The sequence below is a fragment of the Solanum dulcamara genome, chromosome 4 (assembly GCF_947179165.1).
Source record: "Solanum dulcamara chromosome 4, daSolDulc1.2, whole genome shotgun sequence".
Taxonomy (NCBI): domain Eukaryota; kingdom Viridiplantae; phylum Streptophyta; class Magnoliopsida; order Solanales; family Solanaceae; genus Solanum; species Solanum dulcamara.
The window spans coordinates 31,239,670-31,261,632 of record NC_077240.1 but is presented as its reverse complement, the minus strand read 5'-3'; positions in this window follow the sequence as shown (position 1 = coordinate 31,261,632).

The window sequence follows — 21,963 nt, the reverse complement described above, 5'->3', positions numbered from 1 at the left end:
TACCTTAGACAATTAATTTATGGAATGAAATAGAAGGACTTACCTTACTTCAAGCCAAACTCGTGGCTGCCTCTCTTGATTCTCTACATTTTCTCTCAACTTTTCTCACTTTCTAAGTTATAGAATGAGGTCTAGATAAAAGATTAGTCATCTTTACATGTATATATATGCTCCCTTAAAGTGTGACATGTGGAATCCCCTAAGGGTGACATGTGTCTAGCCTCTGAGGCACCACCTCATCCATGCGCCCAATCTAAAGCGGCCACGTGGCAGCGTGGGGTACACCCCAAGTAGGTATGTCACCTACTCATTCTAAGTAGGTGCGTCGTCTCCTTTTTCCTCTTTCGTGGGTTCGGAATCTCGTCTCACTTTAAAAACCTATAAAATTCTTGCTACTTAAGCTCGACATGTACTCAAGTAGCTTTGTTATGTAAGACATCCAAATTGGTAGCTTACGCAAGTAGGTTGATTACCACGACTCATTACTTGGCTCCTTCCAAATCCCTCTAGACCTATTTCCAACTGTCACTACTCACGTTAAACTTCATAGATAACGTGGATCACCTGGCAATCTTTTAGAAAAAATCATAAAAAAAAATTGGGGTGTTAGAATAAAATTGACGGAATTCTGTTTCAAGACCCGTAGGTCTGATTGGTACCGAAAATCACTTTTGAGCAACTTAACCCTTTAAAACTCAAAAACTTGCACAATTCACAACCTCTTAAGAATTTATCAAAACCAACTACACAAATTGGTCAAATAGCACCCGAAAAAACTAAGAGAGGGATAAAACAGTGATTTTTTAAGAATTTTTGGAAATGACCCTCAAGTTCATTACAATTGTTCCTGAAGTTGTTGTATAAACTAACAATCAACAAGAAAATAAATTAATGCTCTTGTTAATCACAATGAAGCGATAATTGATGAACCTACAGTAGATGAACCACAAGAAGTAGCATTAAGAAAATCTCAAAGACAATAATTTTTTTATCTCTGATGATTATTTGGTATATCTATGCGAGTTAGAAATTGATTTGAAAATTGATAATGATCAAGTTTCATTTTCACAAGCCATTGAAAGTAAGAATTCTGATAAATAGATAGAAGTTATGAAAGATGAGTTGAAATCTATGGAACACAATGAAGTTTGGGACCTTGTTGAATGACTCGAAGGTTGCAAAAGAGTTGGGTGTAAATGGGTCCTTAAGACCAAATGCGACTCAACTAGAAATATTGAACATCACCATGCCAGACTTGTTGCCAAAGGTTTCACTCAGAAAGATGACGTCGACTATAATGAGGCATTTTCACCTGTCTCTAGAAAAGATTCACTCGAAATTATAATGGCTTTAGTAGCTTATTATGACTTAGAGCTAAATCAAATGGACGTGAAAACAAACTTTCTGAATGGAAATTTAGAGGAGGAAGCTTATATGAATCAACCTGATGGGTTTTCTATCAAAGGAAAGGAACACATGTTGTGTAAACTTAAGAAGTCAATATACAGACTTAAACAAGCTTCTCGATAATGGTATCTTAGGTTTAATGAAATTATTGTCATTTTTGAATTTAAGGAAAATATCATTGATCGGTGTATAAATCTGAAGATCAGTGGGAGTAAGTTTATTATATTAGTTCTGTGTGTTGATGACATCTTGCTTGGTATTAATGATCTTGGTTTGTTGCATGATACCAAGAAATATCTCTCTAATAATTTTGAAATAAAAGATATGAAAGAGGCATCATATGTGATCGGAATAGAAATATTTTGGGATAGATCACAAGGATTATTGGAGTTGTCTGAAAAAGCCTATATTAATAAAGTATGAGAGAAATTTAGAATGAAAAAATGTTCATCAAGTCTCGTTCCAATTCAGAAAGAACATAAATTTAGTCTCAATCAATATCCGAAGAATGAATTAGAATATAAGTAAATAAAAGATGTTCCTTATGCATCAATTGTTGAGAGCCTAATGTATGCCCAGACATAAGTGTTGCTGTTGGGATGTCGGGTCATTGTCAAAGTAATCCAGGATTTCTGTTGCGATACTTACAAGAAACAAAAGATCATATGCTCACTTATAGAAGATCTGATCATTTTGATGTGGTTAGATATTTAGATTCAGATTATTTAGGTTGTGTGGATGCAAGAAAATCTACATTTAGATATTTGTTCTTGCTAGCTGGAGGAGCAATATCATGAAAGAGTGTGAAGCAGTCTATTATAGCTGCATTCACTATGAAAGCTGAATTCGTGGTATGCTTTGATGCCACAGTTCAGGCTAATTGGCTGTGGAACTTTATTTCAGAACTTGGATAAGTCGACAGTATTTTCAAGATGCTGAAACTTTATTGTAATAATACTGCATCAGTCTTCTTCTCTAAAAATGATAAGTATTCAAAAGGTTCCAAGCATAACAACAACAACAAACCCAGTATAATCCCACCATATAGGGTATGGGGAGGGTAGAGTGTATGCAGACCTAACCTCCACCTTGAAAGGTAGGGCGGCTATTTTCGAAATTGAAATACTTTTCGGTTAAAGAAGAAATCCAGAAACATAAAGTGACAATTGAACATAATAACACCAAGCTTATGATTGTTGATCCTTCGACGAAAGGATTACCACCCAAAACATTTGTTGAACATGTTGAAAGAATAGGCATTATTGATGGCAATGAATAACTTTATGTAAAGACTTTATTATGTTCGTGAAAATTGACACTTTGAGCTTAATTATAAATGTTTTTGTTGTTATCTGTTTTCTCTTGTATACATAATATTGAGAATGATGAGAACATATTCTCACTAATATTAAGTATGGTGGACCTTGATGTAGTGTAAAGGTTGTGTTAGATAATAGACTGATATTGTGGTACATGAAAGGGACTACATCAAATAAAGAATGTATAACCACTATGACTCATATTAGTTTATTTATTCAATAACAACAAATTTTATTTCCAATAAAAGAAAGATTTAGCATCTTAATTGTGCACCTTATGAGTGATATATTTATTAAACCATTATGTGAATAAGATCACGTGTGTCAAGTGGGAGAATGTAAAATATGGTCATGTGGGTACACTTTACATTGATTTAATAATTATTTATTGGCTAATTCTAATTGAATAAATATGAAAAGTTATATTTTGGTTATAATTTCCCTCCTACTTTTATGGAGAGTGGGAATATGAGAAGTTATATTTAGGTTATAACTCTCCACCTACTTTGATGGAGAGTGGGATTAAAGTAACTGGTCCTCTCTCTGCTTTTAAAAACTGAAGAATACATATTTTTCATCAATACTATTTTGAAAGAAATTAGTAAAGGAAAAGAAAGAGAAAAGGGACATATTTTGTCAAGAACAAAGTAAAGACTTCTGCTCAATTCAAGTCAAGATTCTATTGTTGATTCGGGTATATTTCTTGACTAAATTACTATAGTAATAGATTTATGTGAAAATCATATAGTTCTACGATCCTGAATTATTAATAGGATTTCATGTTAGATTCTTTATATTTTACAATCTATGTTTCGATAAATCCTCACATTTTTAGTTTAAGTTATTGGGCGGATGACTATTTATGTTAATTATTCAAAATACTTTTGGTCACATTAAGACCCATAATTATATTAGAAGTGCATACATATCCATTTTTGAGGCCGTCATTTAATTTATATCCAAAGTTGAATTATTTTTGCAAGTTAAACCGCTTTTTGTATAACATAAGAGGTACACGAGAAATTGAAAATTCATGTATGATTCATATATTTTAGTCTGAAGTACATCTTTGTGAAAGCTAAATATCAGGTATTAGATCTGAAGTTTGGTATGACTTGGTAAGGTCAATTTTAGACATTTTTTAAAGTTAAGGTTGTTATAAAGTAAATTAACTTCGCAAAGTAAAATGAGAATAAGAGGAATAACAGAAGATGGAGAGAAAATTGAGAGAATTGAGAAAGCAGTGTGTAAGTGTTTTCTTCTTTTTTGTCTCTAATTTCCGTTCAAGAGTTGGCTATCTTTATAGCCACAAAAGGTGGCAATTTGAAAAGCAGCCTAGTGGAACATCCACTAACTAGTGCTAACTTTCAAAACACTCCCCCTAAGATGTTCATGTATAATGTGCTTCATTAAAATTTTTACAAGAAACAATATACATAGTAGTTATTCTGAACCCCTATAGATGTTGTGCCTCGTTAAAACCTTACTAGGAAAAACCCAGTGGGAAAAAGCCTAGTGAAGAAAAAAAGTACACACATATGGTAATACGCCTTGAGTGTTGCCTCATTAAAAACCTTATCAGGAAAACTCAGTGGGATAAAATCTTAGCTAAGGGAAAAAGAGTACAGTGCGTATTTTGCTCCCCCTAATGAAAACATCACTTAATATCTCGAAGACGACGCATTCCAATTTTGTATCTCATTTTCTCAAAGGTTGAAGTTGGCAATACTTTGGTGAACATATCTGCCAAATTGTCACTGGAACGAATTTGTTGGACATCTATTTCACCCTTCTTTTGAAGATCATGAGTGAAAAAGAATTTTGATGAAATATGTTTTGTTCTGTCTCCTTTGATATATTCTCCCTTCAGTTGAGCTATACATGCAGCATTGTCTTCATACAATATTGTTGGAGCATCTTTTGTCAAAGAAAGGCCACATGTTTCTTGAATGTATTGAGTTACTGATCTTAACCAAACACATTCTCGACTTGCTTCATTAATAGTTATTATCTCTGTATGATTTGAGGAAGTGGCAACCATAGTTTGCTTTGTTAAACGCCATGATATAGCTATACCACCACATGTCAATAAATAGCCTATCTGCGATCAATCTTTATGGGGATCAGATAAATATTCCGCATCTGCGTAACTGATCAATTGTGACATAGAATTATTTGAGTAAAACAATCCCATATCAATGGTACCTCGAAGGTATCTAAATATATGCTTAATTCCATTCCAGTGTCTTCGTGTTGGAGAAGAACTAAATCTTGCTAACAAGTTTACTGAGAAAGCTATATCTAGTCTAGAATTGTTGGCAAGATACATTAATGCACCAATTGCACTAAGGTATGGTATTTCAGCCCCAACAAGCTCTTTATCATTTTTATGAGGTCGGAATGGATCTTTATTAATATCAAGAGATCTCACAACGATTGGGATACTCAATGGATGTGTTTTATCCATATAAAACCTCTTTAAAATATTTTCAGTATATGTTGACTGATGGACAAATATCCCATTTGTAAAATGTTCAATTTGTAGACCAAGATAAAATTTTATCTTTCCAAGGTCTTTCATTTTAAACTCCTTTTTCAGATATTTTACTGCCTTTGAAAGTTCTTTCGGAGTTTCAATAATATTCAAATCATCAACATATACTGCTATTATGACAAATTAAGATCCAGAGCTTCTCATAAAGACACAAGGACAAATTGGATCATTTTTATATCCTTCTTTTATCAAATATTCGCTAAGACGGTTGTACCACATTCGCCCTGATTGTTTCAATCTGTACAAGGATTTCTAAAGCTTTATTGAGCAATTGCCTCGAGAATCCTTGTATGCTTCAGGCACTTTGAACCTTTCGGGAATTTTTATAAAATGTCATGGTCCAATGAGCCATATAAATAGGCAGTGACCACGTCCATTAAGTGCATTTCAAGCTTTTCATGAACTGCCAAATTCATTAGATACCTTGAGGTAATTGCATCCACTACAGGGAAATATATTTCCATATAGTCAATGTCAGGTCTTTGCGAAAAACCTTGGGCTACAAGTCGTGCTTTATATCTTACGACTTCACCCTTTTCATTTCATTTACGCACAAAAATCCATTTGTACCCTACTAGCTTGACACATTCAGGTATTCGGATTATTGATCCGAAAACTTCACGTTTTTCAAGTGAAGTTAACTCTCCTTGAATTGCATCCTTCCATCTTGGCCAATCATTTCTCTGTCTGCATTCATCGACAGATTTTGGTTCAAGATCCTTATCTTGTTGCATTATTTCAATGGCAATATTATAAGCAAAAGTATTATAGACCACAATATTATTTCAGTTCCACCGTTTTCCTGTCGAAACATAACTTATTGAGATTTCTTCATTCTCATTATTTTTAGGTACTTGGACCTCCTTGGTGGTATCACCATTTATTGTATCTCTGGGCTCTTCTTGAGCACTTTCCTCTAAATTATAATTATCTTGATCATTTATTCCTTTCCTTTTTTGAGGATTTTTGTCTTTGGAACCAATTGGTCTTCCACGTTTTAAGTGTGGCCTAGACTCATTTGCCTAAACAAGTTGTCCTACCGAAACATCAACTCGAACTTGAGCATTAGCAGCTGGGATATGCGATTTAGTAACCCGTGGAAGGTTAGTAAATACATCTGGCAGTTGATTTGCAATATTCTGCAAATAAATCATTTTTTGAACTTCTTGCTCACATTGATTTGTTCGAGGATCTAAATGAGATAGTGACAATGGATTCCAATCTATCTCATTTTTCAACTGCTTATGTTCTCCCCCTAATATTGGGTATACGGATTCATCAAAATGACAATCAGGAAATCTTACCATAAATAAATCTCCAGTCATAGGTTCTAGATATTTTATAATAGAAGGAGATTCATACCCAACATATATTCCCAACCTTCTTTGGGGACTCATATTTGTGCGGTGCGGTGGAGCAATTGAGACATATACTGCACACCCAAATATTTTAAGATGGGATATATTTGGCTTCCTTCCAAAAGCCAACTGTAATGGAGAAAATTCATGATAATTTGTTGGTTTTATGCTCACAAGTGCTGTTGCATGCAAAATAACATGCCCCTATACTAAAATAGGAAGTTTTGTCCTCATTAGCAATGGTCTAACTATCAATTGGAGGTGTTTAATCAGTGATTCTGCTAGACCATTTTGAGTATGGACATGAGCGACCGGATGCTCAACTTTTATTCCAACCGACATATAATAATCATTAAATGATTGAGATATAAATTCACCAGCATTATCAAGACGAATTGTTTTTATTGCATAATCTAGAAATTGTGCTCTTAACCTTATAATTTGAGCTAACAATCTTTCAAAAGCCATGTTGCGAGTTGATAATAAGTACACATGTGACCATCTTGTAGATGCATCTATCAAGACCATATAATATTTAAATGATCCACATAAAGGGTGAATTGGACCACATATATCACTCTGTATACGTTCCAGAAACGAAGGGGATTCAATTCCAACCTTAGTTGCTGATGGTTTGATAATCAGTTTTCCTTGGGAACAAGCAACACAAGAGAATTCCTTAGATTGAAGAATTTTTTGATTCTTCAAAGTGTGTCCATGTGAATTCTCAATAATTCTGCGCATCATATTATAACCGAGATGGCCCAACCGGTCATACCAAATGATAAAATCATTAGAATCAGTAAATCTTTTGTTTACTATGGCATGTGATTCAACAGCACCAATATTTGTATGAAACAACCCAAAAGAAAGTGCAGGTAATTTTCCGTGCACAATTTTCTTGTCCATATTTATTGTAGTAATGTAACGGTATTCAACTTTTTCTTCATTTGCAGTCTCAATATGATAGTCATTTTGACGAATAACCTTAAAACTTAATAAGTTTCTTTGAGATTTATTACAATACAATGCATTATCAATTATCAATATCGTTCCTCCAGGTAGTAATAAGGCCGCTTTTCCAGAGCCTTCAATCAATTTTGTACTACTAGATATTGTATTGACATAGGCCTTTTTTATAATCAAATGACAGAAATATTTCTTTTCTTTTAATATTGTATGAGTTGTGGCACTATCCAAAAGACACATATCTCCATTATTCATCTTGAATCCAATTGAGGACTGAGAAATTTATTTATCTTCATAAAATAAAAATGCATTGTAAGAAATAAAATAAGTAATAATTTTGCTAGAAAAACACAAGTCCCTTTTTTTTAAAAGTTAAATTATGATAATTTAGAATTTAAAAAAATTATAGGATTCAATTATGATGAATGTTACAATAATTTAGTTTATGGAATTATATTGTAATGAATTTATAACACAAAAAAAATAATTGATAATATGCACCTAACGTACCAAATTATAAGAATTAACAAACTGAGGTGTAACACGTTAATAATAAATATAATTTTATATAAATTAATAATTTACTAGTGAATTAGTTTAATGAACTTAGAATTCAAAATGTTTATGGCAGAATATAATTATTAACCTTAAATAAATATTATACATAAGTATTAAAATAAATATAAAATAAATAAAATTATAAAATATTAATATAATATTATTCATCATATATAGATAATTTGTTTATTGGCAAAAATAATACAATCATTATATAATATTAATGTCTAAAACATCAACAAGAATAAACAATTAGTATAATGACATTAAATAAGGCTAATATTATTCTTAGTAACAATATGATATTAAGATTAAATAATAGCACACTAATAGTAATTAATTACAACATTGTAAAATAGCATAATGTAATAAACAATATACAAATATCATAAAAATGTGGCCCTGATTATTTTTTTTCAAATATATAAACGTAAAAACACAATAATTCAAAGTATATAAAAATGACAACATATTGAAAAACATGAAATTAAACATCAATTAAGATCCTTAAAAAAATCTTCAACCTCCAAATGAGTAATATCATTGAGGTCATTAAAATCATTATCCCTCAAAGCTAGATTTGATTCAATATTATCATTATTCAATGGCCTTACCTCAACATTATTTTCGAACGTCAAGTGTGACTCTATCCGAGCATTAGAAGAAGAGGCACCACCTCTATTTGCCTTTCTTTTGAAAGAATTTTGATAAAGTCTGACAAAATGCTCAGGCGTCCGACATTTATTTTTCCAGTGGCCTTTCATGCCACAATGATGACAGTTACTTCTTAAAGGACTATTTTGAGAACTGATATTATTCTCCCTTTTATGTTGACCACCACCACGACGATTATTAAATTGTCTTCTATCATTGCCACATCCACGCACATTATTGTGGCCATAATTTTTATTTTGTCTTCTTTCAGACTGGCCATGTGCTTTTACCATATTTGTCTCCGGTAACGGATCAGTTCCAGTGGGACGGGCTTCATGATTTTTTATTAAAAGGGCATTATGTTGCTCAGCCACCAGAAGGCATGAGATCAATTCAGAGTATTTTTTAAAATCCTTTTTACGGTATTGTTGCTGCAATATTACATTAGAGGCATGAAAAGTAGTTAGTGTCTTTTCTAACATGTCCTCATCATTTATAGTTTCCCCACATAATTTTAATTGGGAAGTTATTCTAAATACAGCAGAATTATACTCAATTACAGTTTTAAAATCTTAAAACCGTAAGTGCATCCACTCATAACGAGCCATTGGCAATACCGTTGCCCTGAGGTGATCATACCTTCCTTTTAAGTCTTTCCACAATTCAAGTGAATCTTTCACTGTCAAGTATTCCATTTTCAGGCTTTCATCTAGATGATGACGAAGGAAAATCATAGTCTTTGCTTTATCCTGACTTGATGCTGTATTTTCTAAAATAATAGCATCACCAAGACCCTTAGCGGTAAGGTGGATTTCAGCATCAAGTACCCATGACAAATAATTCTTGCCAGAAATATCAAGTGCCACAAATTCCAATTTTGACAAGTTTGACATGATGAAAATTAATTTGAAAGTAACAAAGACAACTTAAAAATAAAATTTCTTTAGTAGATATACCTGATATAGAAGTTAATTTTCTGAAAAATTAGAACTTCATGTTGATAACGTGTTATAAAGTAAATTAACTTCGCAAAGTAAAATGAGAATAAGAGGAATAACAGAAGATGGAGAGAAAATTGAGAGAATTGAGAAAGCAGTGTGTAAGTGTTTTCTTCTTTTTTTGTCTCTAATTTTCGTTCAAGAGTTGGCTATCTTTATAGCCACAAAAGGTGGCAATTTGTAAAGCAGCCTAGTGGAATATCCACTAACTAGTGCTAACTTTCAAAACGAAGGACTTTTTAAGGCCAAATAAAGATTTATTAGAGTTTTACCTTACATGCCATGTAAAAATTGATAAAAAATTCAAACCAAGAATATTGGTTTTCCTTTTTTGATTTATTCGATTTGATTGATTTTTCGGTTTTTCCGTAAATAACCTTATTTTAAACTGGTATTTCTTGCAATTAAATGGATTGACTGGTAATGTTATACCTACGTCAAAGCAATTCTGTTCCAACTTAAATGTCTGTGTTTGACGTTAATTGACATTACAAGAATTATAAAAAATAGTTTAAAGAAGTCGTATGTTGATTTTCCTCCTCCTTGTTCTTGTAAAAAGGAAAAGCTCTATCATCAATCAGATCAGAGTAAAATTGATTTTGCATATTGTTTTAGTGATCATTTTTACTTGAAATTAAAATAAGCATGGACATTCAGTTCCAAATAGATGAATTATTTAAATGTCAATTTTTGATAATTAATTGACCTATTGTTTTTTTGTTTAATTTGTTTGTTTTGTGGGAGGGGGTGGTGGGATATGGGGCTGCCTAAGGTTAAATGATCAATATAATTTGTCAAACCCAAATCATAAAATCATGGGGCAAGTTACATATTTGACAGGTCAACAAAAAATAATTAGGTAAATATATATAATACATTAATATACAAAAAATATACATTTTTTGATTATTATTTTGGTAGGCGGCTATTTATGTTAATTTCTCTAAAATATTATTAGTAATGGACCTTGTTGTGTTTCCGCAGCCCTAGAAGTATATATTAAATAATTGGAAAAAACACACACTCTATTTAGGAGAAATGTAGATCCCTTCTTCTCATACGTAATTTGATTTATTGAAATTGACCTTAACCTACCAGTACAAGAACTTATATGGTAGAAAAGTAGGAAGATAAAAGAGTTTAACCTTGTGAAGATTGAATTATAAGGTTGGTGAAATACTTGAAAACAACAATTATTTGGCTTCCTTTGTTATCATGTTTCCCTTGTGGTGGTAGGTTCAAGCATATGCATAATAATATATAACTAACATAATTATTTTGTTATGCTTCCTTTTGTCATGCACGTATTACTATAAACATAATGGAGTCTCTATATTTGTTTGGTGCTTTTGGAATATAATGTGTTTCCTTTTTATCCCACTGGCGTTGAGGATTAATACCTATGTCATTAACTTTATCTTTTTTGACAAGATATATTTAAGTTATCCAAAAAATCTCATGCAAATTGCTTTTGGGCCCCAAAATATAAAGGATTAGGTTAGAGCAAATTAAACATGCACGTAAATTAACTACGCAAAGATTAATTAGGTTAGAGAAAATTAAACATGCACTTAAATTAACTACGCAAAGCGTCACTATTGAAAGGCCTAATTTATTTGTGGATTTGATCGTTTAGAGTTATGAGAATATTAATAATATAAAAATAAATTGTTTATATATTAATTATATTATTTTCTATTATGCATAAATAATACATAAATTATGTCATAATATATGTATGAATTAGTCATGCCAAATTGTATAAACAAGGCAATCACATAATGTATTTGTTGTGATGAATTGTATAGATAGTACTACTAATTATGGTGATTTTATAGGGCACTTTTTAATCAACAACCAAACACCTCTTAACGTAGAAACCTTTCTGCTTTTTCTTTTCAAAAGCAAATCAACTGAGGCAGTGATATTTTAATAATGAATTCTTGAGTAGATCTTCAAGATACACCCCCGTTTATTTTTATTATTTTATTATATTTAAAATATATTTTATTTTTATTTATTATTTTTAGCATATCAAGACTAAATTTATATATTTTTTTATTTTTTATTTTAATATTAATTACTTATTCTTTAAATTATTTTTTAAAATCTAAGATAAACATTAATTAATTAATTAATATATGATTTTTATGGTAAAATATTTATGTCAATTAATAATAGTTTTTAAAGGAGGATAAATTTAAAATGCACAAGTAAAAATAAAAAGAAGATAACATATACATAGTACCATGTAATTCTAGAGTGCAATCTTCTATATATCTATATTGCTTAGATGCCAAGGAATTTTAGCAATTCTAGATGTCTCTATATATATATATTCCAAGCAACTCTCATATATAACTATCTTTGAATGACACGTTTCTTAATACTTATCACTATCATTTGATTATTCATGATTTCACAATATTTTGTTGTTATTTGACCTAATTTCAGATACTAACATGTATTGGAGTCAACGTAGTTTACCCAATTTAACTACTTTTTTTATCTTCTTCCTTAATTTTCAGAACAATTTAAATTGTTATTATGACTTATGATCAGATTTGATTGTTTCTACTTTATATATAATATCTAGTAAACTTTTAAAGGGGATCAGGTCAAAAATCAAAGATGAAAATGTAGACATCGAAATTGTATGACTTTACCAAATGTGTTTAATTCTAGTTGGAATTTTACTTTAGTTATGGTTCTTGAAGGTTACCGTTACTCTATTCTAAATTGATCCTAGCTCATATTTATATAAAGAGTAATATATTTAGACATTTCGAATATCTCATAAATTATCCTAACATATTCATATTATTTATTAATTTTTTATTATAATTTATTTTTTATCACTTTAAAAATTTATTGTCGACAGAAACCAAATACTTTCCCTCTTTTTATTTTTTTGTTTTCTGTCATTTTTGAAGGGACATAGAAAAAAGGGGAAATAGGAAGGCGGGCTTAATGAGAATCAAACTCACTCTTAACTGCATGTGAATCGAGTTTTAGATCTTAAGTACGTATTTTATATTGTAAGAATAATACATTGTTATTTTAAATTTAGAAAATCATGCATAGATAGTGACGTGCTCAAAAACTAATCCTGCATGATGGAATAACAAGCATGCTTGCTCCTTCAAAGCTAATACAACTACAATTATTTTATGTTATCTTTCATTACATTTAATTTAGTCAATCATGTTGTCAAGTATATTGACATGATTGCTATGTTTATTATATGAATACATTGTGACTAGCGAAATTGTTCGCATTTTGTACAGATTTAAAGTTAATTATTAATATTTTTATTCAATGATATTCGGAAAAAAAAGAGTTAGTTATAAAATAGAAAAAATATAGTATAACTTACATAAATCTCATAGTGTTAAGAGTAAATTACATTCTATCCCTATTCTTTTTCAAATTATAAAAATTCCTTATTTTTTGAAAAACTTGGATACATAAGTCATTTTTCCTGATACATAGTGATGTCTTTAATACTGTTGCGGTAAAAAAGGAAAATTAACAGAAGATTTATTAATTGAATATTTTGTTACATTTAAAAAGGAAAAAAGTAAATAAAGAAAACATAAATTATGGAAAAACTTTATGGGCAATGGAATTCAATACCTGGCAAATTGAAACATGCTAGTACAATTCAAAATTCAAAATTCTTCTTCCTATTCTTCCAAAAAAACTCTCAATTTTTAAATCAAAATTGTCAACAAATTGTACCGATACAACATGAACCTGTCGATCTTGTTGAGATATTCCGAAATCTAAAAAAATGAGGTGAGGTATGAGCAATACAAAAGTGATGGAATTGTTGTTGGTCAAAATACAGAAGTTGGTGGTGGCTCCGGGAAGGGCTTTAAGTCAAGATCCATGGATGGCGTCATTATATTGTTGAAAGTGAAAAAAGGTTACGGGAGTTGGTACAGAGCAAAGAAGAATCTGTAGAATAATTTTGTCATCACGTTTTTTTGCTTTCAACTAATTAGATTATTGGGTTTTTTTTCCAATTTTTTATTTTTCATCTTTTTGTAATATATGTAGGTTCAGATTTTTAATGTATCTAGTTGTTTTTTTTTCTTAAATTAATGTATCTTGCCTTCGTTTCAATATTATGATACATTATATTTTTATCATGCACAATGCATTGTGTTCACATATTAGTTTTGATACATAACCTTAATTTATTAAATCACAAATTAGTATGTATCATGTTCATACTTATTTATTTGATACATAATTGTTATAAATTTCGTTAATTTTTATTACCTGATACATACACCATAACTTATTCAACTAGAAGGTTATTTATCTGTACACATTATCAAATACAATTATTGATATATAAACACTATTATTTTTTATAAGAATATCAGTTTGCATCATAATCATAGTTATGTATATGACACGATATTGATAGAACAACTGGTTGATTTTTTTATTGTTGTTAATCCTTTTCTGATACATATGAGTTCTGGACATGATAAATAAATTTGAATTTATAATAAATGTATCTGATACATAACAACTATCAGTAATGTATCTATCTCAAATATAACATCTTATGAGCAACAATTACCTAATTAATGTATCTAGTAGAAATATTGTACTTAACAATTCAAACAAGGTACTTAAATAGTAATGTATCATTATAAATCTATCAATCTCGAAAATATAATTCAAATGTAATGTATCATAATGTTGAAACGAAGGCATTATACATTAATTTAAAAAAAAAAAATTAGATACATTAAAAATGTGAACCTATATGTATCACAAAAAGATGAACAACAAAAATCAACCTTCATCCATATGTATCAATAATTTTTTAAGATGAAAAAACTAAAAAAAAATGAAGTGATGGAAAGAAATCTACCTCTTGAATAACTTGAAATCATTAATTGGAAAGACAAAATATTTGAAATTCAAAAATAAATTAATGGATGTAACTATGTAGAGATTTGTGGAGTGAAAAAAGGAAGAAAATCATGGATATGGTATTTTGAATTGATGTATCCGAAAAAGGGGATGATGGGAGCAAAATAAGAGATTTTTGATATTTTTTGAAACGGTAGGAAAAATAAGAAAATATGGTAAAAAGAAGTATGTAGTTAAGTAATTTTTCCAAAAATATAACTGTTATGTCACAATTCAAACCGGGTCGTGACTGGCACCCACACTAATACTTAAGTGGGAGAACCAAACTACACCAAACTAGCATCCTAACCCAAAGTAACCATAAAAAATATGGAAACAATCTTTATATAAGTTCTAAACTGAGTTCTCATAAACTCAGAAAATAATTTCAACATAGACATAAAATAGTCGAAAACATACGACAGTCAACCCCCCTAAAAATTGAAAGTCATTGTACCAAAACTTCTAACAAAAGGTTTAAGATATGGGGATGCAACCCCGAAACAATTACATAAAAAGTCTAGAAATAGTCTAAAGCCCAAAAAGATGGACTAAGAGCTTAAGATGAATCCACGGAGCTTAAAAGAGCTGGCTCACCCTTAAATACGTACAATCACTGATTTTCTAACTGAGGTCTGTGAGCAGCCACCTGAAAATGCCCTGTACTCAACAAGGAAAGAGCAAGTGCAGTATCAGAACACATAAACAATGATGTACTGATAGAATCATGTGGTCAACCCGATAAGTGAAATATATACAAGTAACTGCAATATAGTAAGGACAAACATATATGAAATACACTACCAATTAACATTTCATAGCATTATTCTATTCACAGTGTCAAGCAAGTCGAACGTTGTTTTTGGGGAGCTGGGCAGAAGGAAAAGAGGCTCCTAGCTAAAGGTAGCTTGTCTCTCAACATAACAATCAACAATAGTCCTCTCATGAGACCCAGACTCAAACTGTTAGTTTGTGTCAGAATGTGACACTCAATCATATATATATACATGCTTGTGTGTTGAAGCGTGACACCCGATCTAATATGTATATCACATGCACAAACACAATCACAGTCTACAACGAATAGTTCACATACTTGCACAATCAAGTAACAGGTTCATTGCATGTAATTGATCATAATAGTCATTTCACCAAGTTTATTACATATTTTCTAGTCTCACACATGCAAGCAATACTATCAATTATAGTAACAAGCACATTTAACACATACAGGAATGTAAAACCATCACCTACCTCAAAACCAAGCCTTGAAAACTCTAATGAACTGGAGTTTTTCCTTTTCGAAGTCTCTCAGCTTGTTCTTGATCTAAAATAAAATAAAAAATACACAAATCAATGAATCATTGGCCTATAATACCTGGTTACATTAAAATGCCAAATCTTGGACACTTTCATGATTACCTCACTACAACTAGGATTTTCCCACCATTAAATTCAGGACAAGAACCCTCCCCTGAGATATTTACCATACATTCTAGGTCCTAAGAATCAAACTACAAGTTAGGAAATTAACTTACATTTAGCACGAAATTTAATGAAAAGCTGAAGGAGTATCTCCCTATGTCACTTCTGGTCTCTTAAGAACGAATTGATTTGATAGTTCAGATATTGTTATTCATGATATTGATCTGATTCAAGATCTGGGAGAGTAAAATCTATTTTGAGACTTTTCCTCGTTTAAACTTACAACTGTCCAACTATGGCGCCACTTACCTCGCCATGACAGCCCTGCCACAGCAAAAATAATCTTATCGTGGCGGGTTTTATGGGAAAAGAACCTCGGGATTTATGTCCCAAGCTCCCATTTTGCAACATGCCCTCAAATCATGACATTCTAAATCCAACACTTCACGCCAAGATCAATTACGGGAGTTCTACTCGCTCGAATTCAATTTTGTAAAGCCTTATAGGCTTCTTAGTGTCTCATCTATCAACTCAAACTATCAAACTAATAATTATATTCCTATGCATTACCAGATTACTTCATACCTCACCTGACTTATATTTCGTCCAAGTATGAGCTTAAACTTTCTAAGTTACTACTCAGAAGTTTTTTGGCCAAATTTCCTTCCCCATTGGCTTATCCATAACGACGAAAGTAGGTCGTTATAAGATACCAATTTATCCATCATTCGTCCTTGAGTGATCAAAATAGGAAATACTAGACTAAAGCAAAGATAGAGTAGTACCTGAATCATTGAACAACTGAGGATACTTGTCCCACATGTCCTTCTCGGTTTCCCAAGTAGCTTCTTCAACCAGAAGGTGCTTCCATTAGACCTTCATCGACTTAATCTCTTTGGTCCTCAAGTTTTAGATTTCATGATCAAGAATAACAATTGGTTCTTCATCATACTGAAGGTCTTTGTCCAGTAACTCTGAGTCCTATTTAATGATATATTCTTCATCCTCATGATACTTCTTCAGCATAGATACATAAAACATTAGATGGACTCCAGATAAACTAGGTGGTAGAGCAAACCTACAAGTCCCTAGCCCTACACAATTAAGAATCCCGAATGAACCAATATAATGAGGACTAAGATTGCCCTTCTTACCAAATATCATCACACCTTTAGGAGAACCTGCTCACCCACCTGGAATGTCATGCTCCTCACCTTGCGAGCTGCATACTTTTTCTGTCGACTCTGTGTTTCCAAAAGCTTAGCTTGAATACTCCTCACCTTATCCTGAGCATCTCTTACTAGATCAACTCTCAAAGGTTTCTCATATCCCGCTTCAAAACTTGTAAATGGATCATCGATAAAATATTATTTTGCATTTTTTTGAATTTTTTTTAGGATGGAAACCATGGTCGTATTTCAATCCACAGTCATAGATATCTTATTTTTAGTAATTTCTCACCTTTTTTCTTTTTTGGTCATTTTAACTTCTAAAACCTCTAAAATAATATTTTAAGGGACGTAAAACTCAAGTAAAAATCATTAGATGTTTTTTAATTTCAAGGCATATCAATAAATTTATACTATCATGAGTCAATTACTTATTTCATTCATCTTGTGTTATTTTGTGGTTGCAGAAATAGTAATATTTATGAGCACTCCAAAATAATGGTGCATGAACACAAACATGGAAGTATGTATTAAATTCTTTTTTTGCTTGACCAATGTGTATTTGTAACGAAATGTTTCCATCGTTATGGATAATCCAAGGGGGAAGGAAATTAGGTCAGAAAACTGTTGGATAGTGACTTGGATATATTGAGCCTAGCCCAGACTTGAACGAAATCTGAGTCAGGTGAGGTCTAGGGTAATTCGGTAATGGATGGAGGATTAAATTGTTAGTTTGATCATTTGAGTTGATAACCAAGATGATACGGAGTCTGTATGACTTTACAAAATTATATTCAAACGAGAAAAACTCTCGACATCAAATTTAGCATGAAATATTAATTTTAGAACGTCATGGATTAAGGATGTGTTGCAAAATAGGAGTTTGGGACTCAAAAACTAACTTTCTATCTCTGTGCATCCCGCTAGAGCGGGATTATTCCTGCTACGGCAGGGCCGCTATAGTGAAAGGTCCTTCTATGGCAGGTTAGTCGTGAATTAAAATGAGAAAAAGTCTCAAAATTATTTTTAATCATCCCACTTCGTTCTTAAGAGATCAGAAATGACCTAGGGTAAATTCTTGGAGTTTTTCACTAAATTTCATGCTAAAGGTAAATTAATCACTCCATTAACTTGTATTTTAATTGTTAGTACCTAGAATCCATGAGGGATAACTTAGGGGGGGTTCTTAACTTGAATTTAAATGCGGGAAATAGTCCTAGATGAGTGATATGATCATGAAAGTGACCAAGTTAGGATTTTGATATAATCCGAGTATTATAGGCCATTATTTGATGATTTCTTGTAATTGTTGTTGTTTTAGACCAATAAAAAGACGAGAAACTTTGAAAACGGAAAGCTTCGGCTCTTTAGAGTTTCCAAAGCTTGGTTTTGAGGTAGGTGATTGTTTTGTCTTTTCATATGTGTCATATATGTTCGTTAACTACTTTATTTTTGTATGTTTGCATATATATATGTGAATAGGGAAAGATGAAATGAACCACATGAAATGACTGTCTAATGTCAATGACATGCAATGAACCAATTCTTAGTATTTATGACTATTGAGACTATACATTCTAATTGTGATCGTGATGTGTTTGATTGGACCGAGAATGTTTTGACACATAACTGGATTGAATGTCACGTTCCGACACGTATTTGGATCGAATGTCACATTCTCACATAATATTGGATCAGGTGTCATGTTCTGACACATTAATTGTTAAGTGTAGGTTTTATGAGTGAATCATTCTTGACTGTGTATTGAAATTTAGACTGTTAACCTATGTATAGGTATATGTACTATTTATGAGATAATGTGTTATTGTATATATGTGTGTTTATGGTGTTGTAGCTACTTGTTCATATCTCACTTACTGGAATAGTCGTGTGATCCTACCAGTACACCATTATTTTGTGTATTAATATTGCACTTACTCTTTCTTTACTGCATAAAGGGCATCTTCAGGCGGTTGTTGAGAGACCCCACATAGATAATCGTTGAGTGGTAGAATTCAAAGGTGAGCCAGTTCTTTTAGGCTACCATAAGTTCCTCTTTGTTTTGGTCCCTCCTTTTCGGGCCTAAATTTTTTAGACAATTTTATTTTTATGACTTTTTGGGATTGCATTACCTTTCTTAGACTTGTGATTTATTAAGAGTTTTGGTACAATGACTTTCAGATTTTAGGGGTAACTTTTCACATGTTTTGATTGAATGGTATAACTTTCTGAGTTTATAGAAACTCAATCCTTATTTTATAATTTAAATCTGCTTTCGCATCTTTAAATGCTTTTTTTCCTTAAGTATGTTGAGTTTTGGGTGTAGTATTGGTTCTCCTACAAGAAGGTTAGTGTAGGTGTCAATCACGATGGGTCAGGGTTGTGAAAAAGTTGGTATCAAAGTCCTAAGTTCGTTAATCTCGTTGTACCAAATCAAGTCTAGTAGAGTCTTGCGGAATAGTACAGAAATTGTTGTACTTTTCTTTGAGAGGCTAAAGGACTTTAGGAAAATTTCTCTATGTTATTTTCTGTCGTGTTATAACTTGATTTCAATGGGTATCAGGTGATTCAAATTGGTATCTAACCTATTTATCTCTCTTGTCCATAAATGGTTAATACTAGCTACAATGGTGTTTGGTCAGTAGCTCTCGTTGAGCCAGAAGAGAAGACAACCGTTAAAGGACGCGACCGAGGCAGGGGCAGGAGAAGAAGAAGCGACAGAGGCCAAGAAAGGACAACACCCACCATGAGTAAAGCTCCAGTTGAGGATATACTAAGAGAAGAAGCCCCTCTCGCACTCCAAGATGAGGTGGAAGAGAATGTGGAGGTTGAGGTAGAAGAAGATGCTGAACAGGTGGAGGATACTCAAGCTGGGGTTGTAAGTATTCCCCCTCCAAACTCAATTTTTAGCTCAGTAGATCATGACCTTCTTAAGTAGGTTGGCTGGCATTAGAGACATTCCCATAATTCTCGTAGCACAAGCTTCAGTTGCTCGCCCATTTGCTGTTGCAGTTCTTCAAACAGGTGGAGTGTTGCAAATTGATGCCTTCTTCCATTCACTTATGGGCTAGTAATGACCGACACTGAGCATGATATGTTGACTAAGTTTCTGAAACTTAAGCCTCCAATTTTCCATGGTTCCGAGAATGAGGATGCTTATAAGTTCATCCTTGATTATTATGAGAGGCTGCACAAGTTAGGTATAGTCCACCAACACGGAATTGATTTTGTGTTCTTCCAACTGCAAGGTGAAGTCAAGCACTAGTGGAGGGCCTATGTGGAGTGTCACTCACTAGTTATGACTCCACTTACTTGGGTTCAGCTCCATACTCTATTCCTGGAAAATTATATGCCTCGAGCCTTAAGGGATCACGAGACAAGTGAGTTCTAGCCTTAGAGCAGGGTGGTATGATTATGGTTGCTTATGAGGCTAAGTTTCTCATACTGTCCAAGTATGCTACTCAGCTGGTGACTATAGAGGAGAAGAGAATCCAACTGTTTATGATGGGATTGAATCCAAAGTTGCACGCATTGTCTATCTATATGACCTCTTTAGGTACAAACTTAATTTTAATAAAGTGACAGACTTTATGAAAAAGTTAAAAGGAGTACGACGGGATGGGCAGGACAAGGCTTTGGCTAAAAAGCCCAAAAATATAGGTAGTTTTCTTGGCTTTTATTATAGAGGATTAGGCAGATCGACAATTGCAGCCCTTCTAATTAAGTCAGACATGCCCACTTCAATGGGTAATTTCTCAGGTACTCCACAGCAGAATCCTGCCTAGGAGGGCCAGGCAATTCATTCATGCCAGACAGCAAACTATTCTTTGAGAACGAATATTTTAATTTTGGAGATCCAGGACATATGAAGAGAGAGTGTCTCCACCCTGGCGAGATTAATTTCGTGCCGCAGTAGACCAGAGTAATGGTGCCGACAGACGGAGATAGTAATGACAGAGAAAATCCATAAGTTGGGCGAGAAGGATATCAGAGAGGTTATAGAGGTCGAGGTAATGGTAATGCAGGTTGAGGAGTAGTGCAGCTAGTCAAAGAGGTGGCCTATCGAGATGGCAGGGCTCAGTTTTATTCCTTTCTGAGCAAGATCGAGGCTGAGGCATCTGATGCAATGATCACAGGTACTATTTTTATCTGTGATTGAATAGATACTATTTTGTTTGATCGAGGTTCTACTTATTCATATGTGTCAGTATAGTTTGCCTTGGGATTTGATGCGATTTGTGAAGTGCTTGATGCCTCTATCCATGTTTCCACCCCTGTTAGAGAGTCTGTTATAGTCATTCATATCTATTGTGCTTGTCCTGATATATTTATGGGTTTCCAGACTTGGATGATTCCACCCCTGTTAGAGAGTCTGTTATAGTCACTCATGTCTATTGTGCTTGTCCTGATATATTTATGGGTTTCCAGACTTGGATGACTGGGTAATCTTAGATATGACTGATTTTGATGTGATCTTATTCATAACTTGATTATCCCGCTATTATGTTATGCTTAACTACAATGCAAAGATCGTAACTTTAGAGATCCTGGATAGAGAAAGATTAGAGTGGGAAGAGGTGTACAATTCTAAGTCAGATAAGATCATATCTTTTCTCT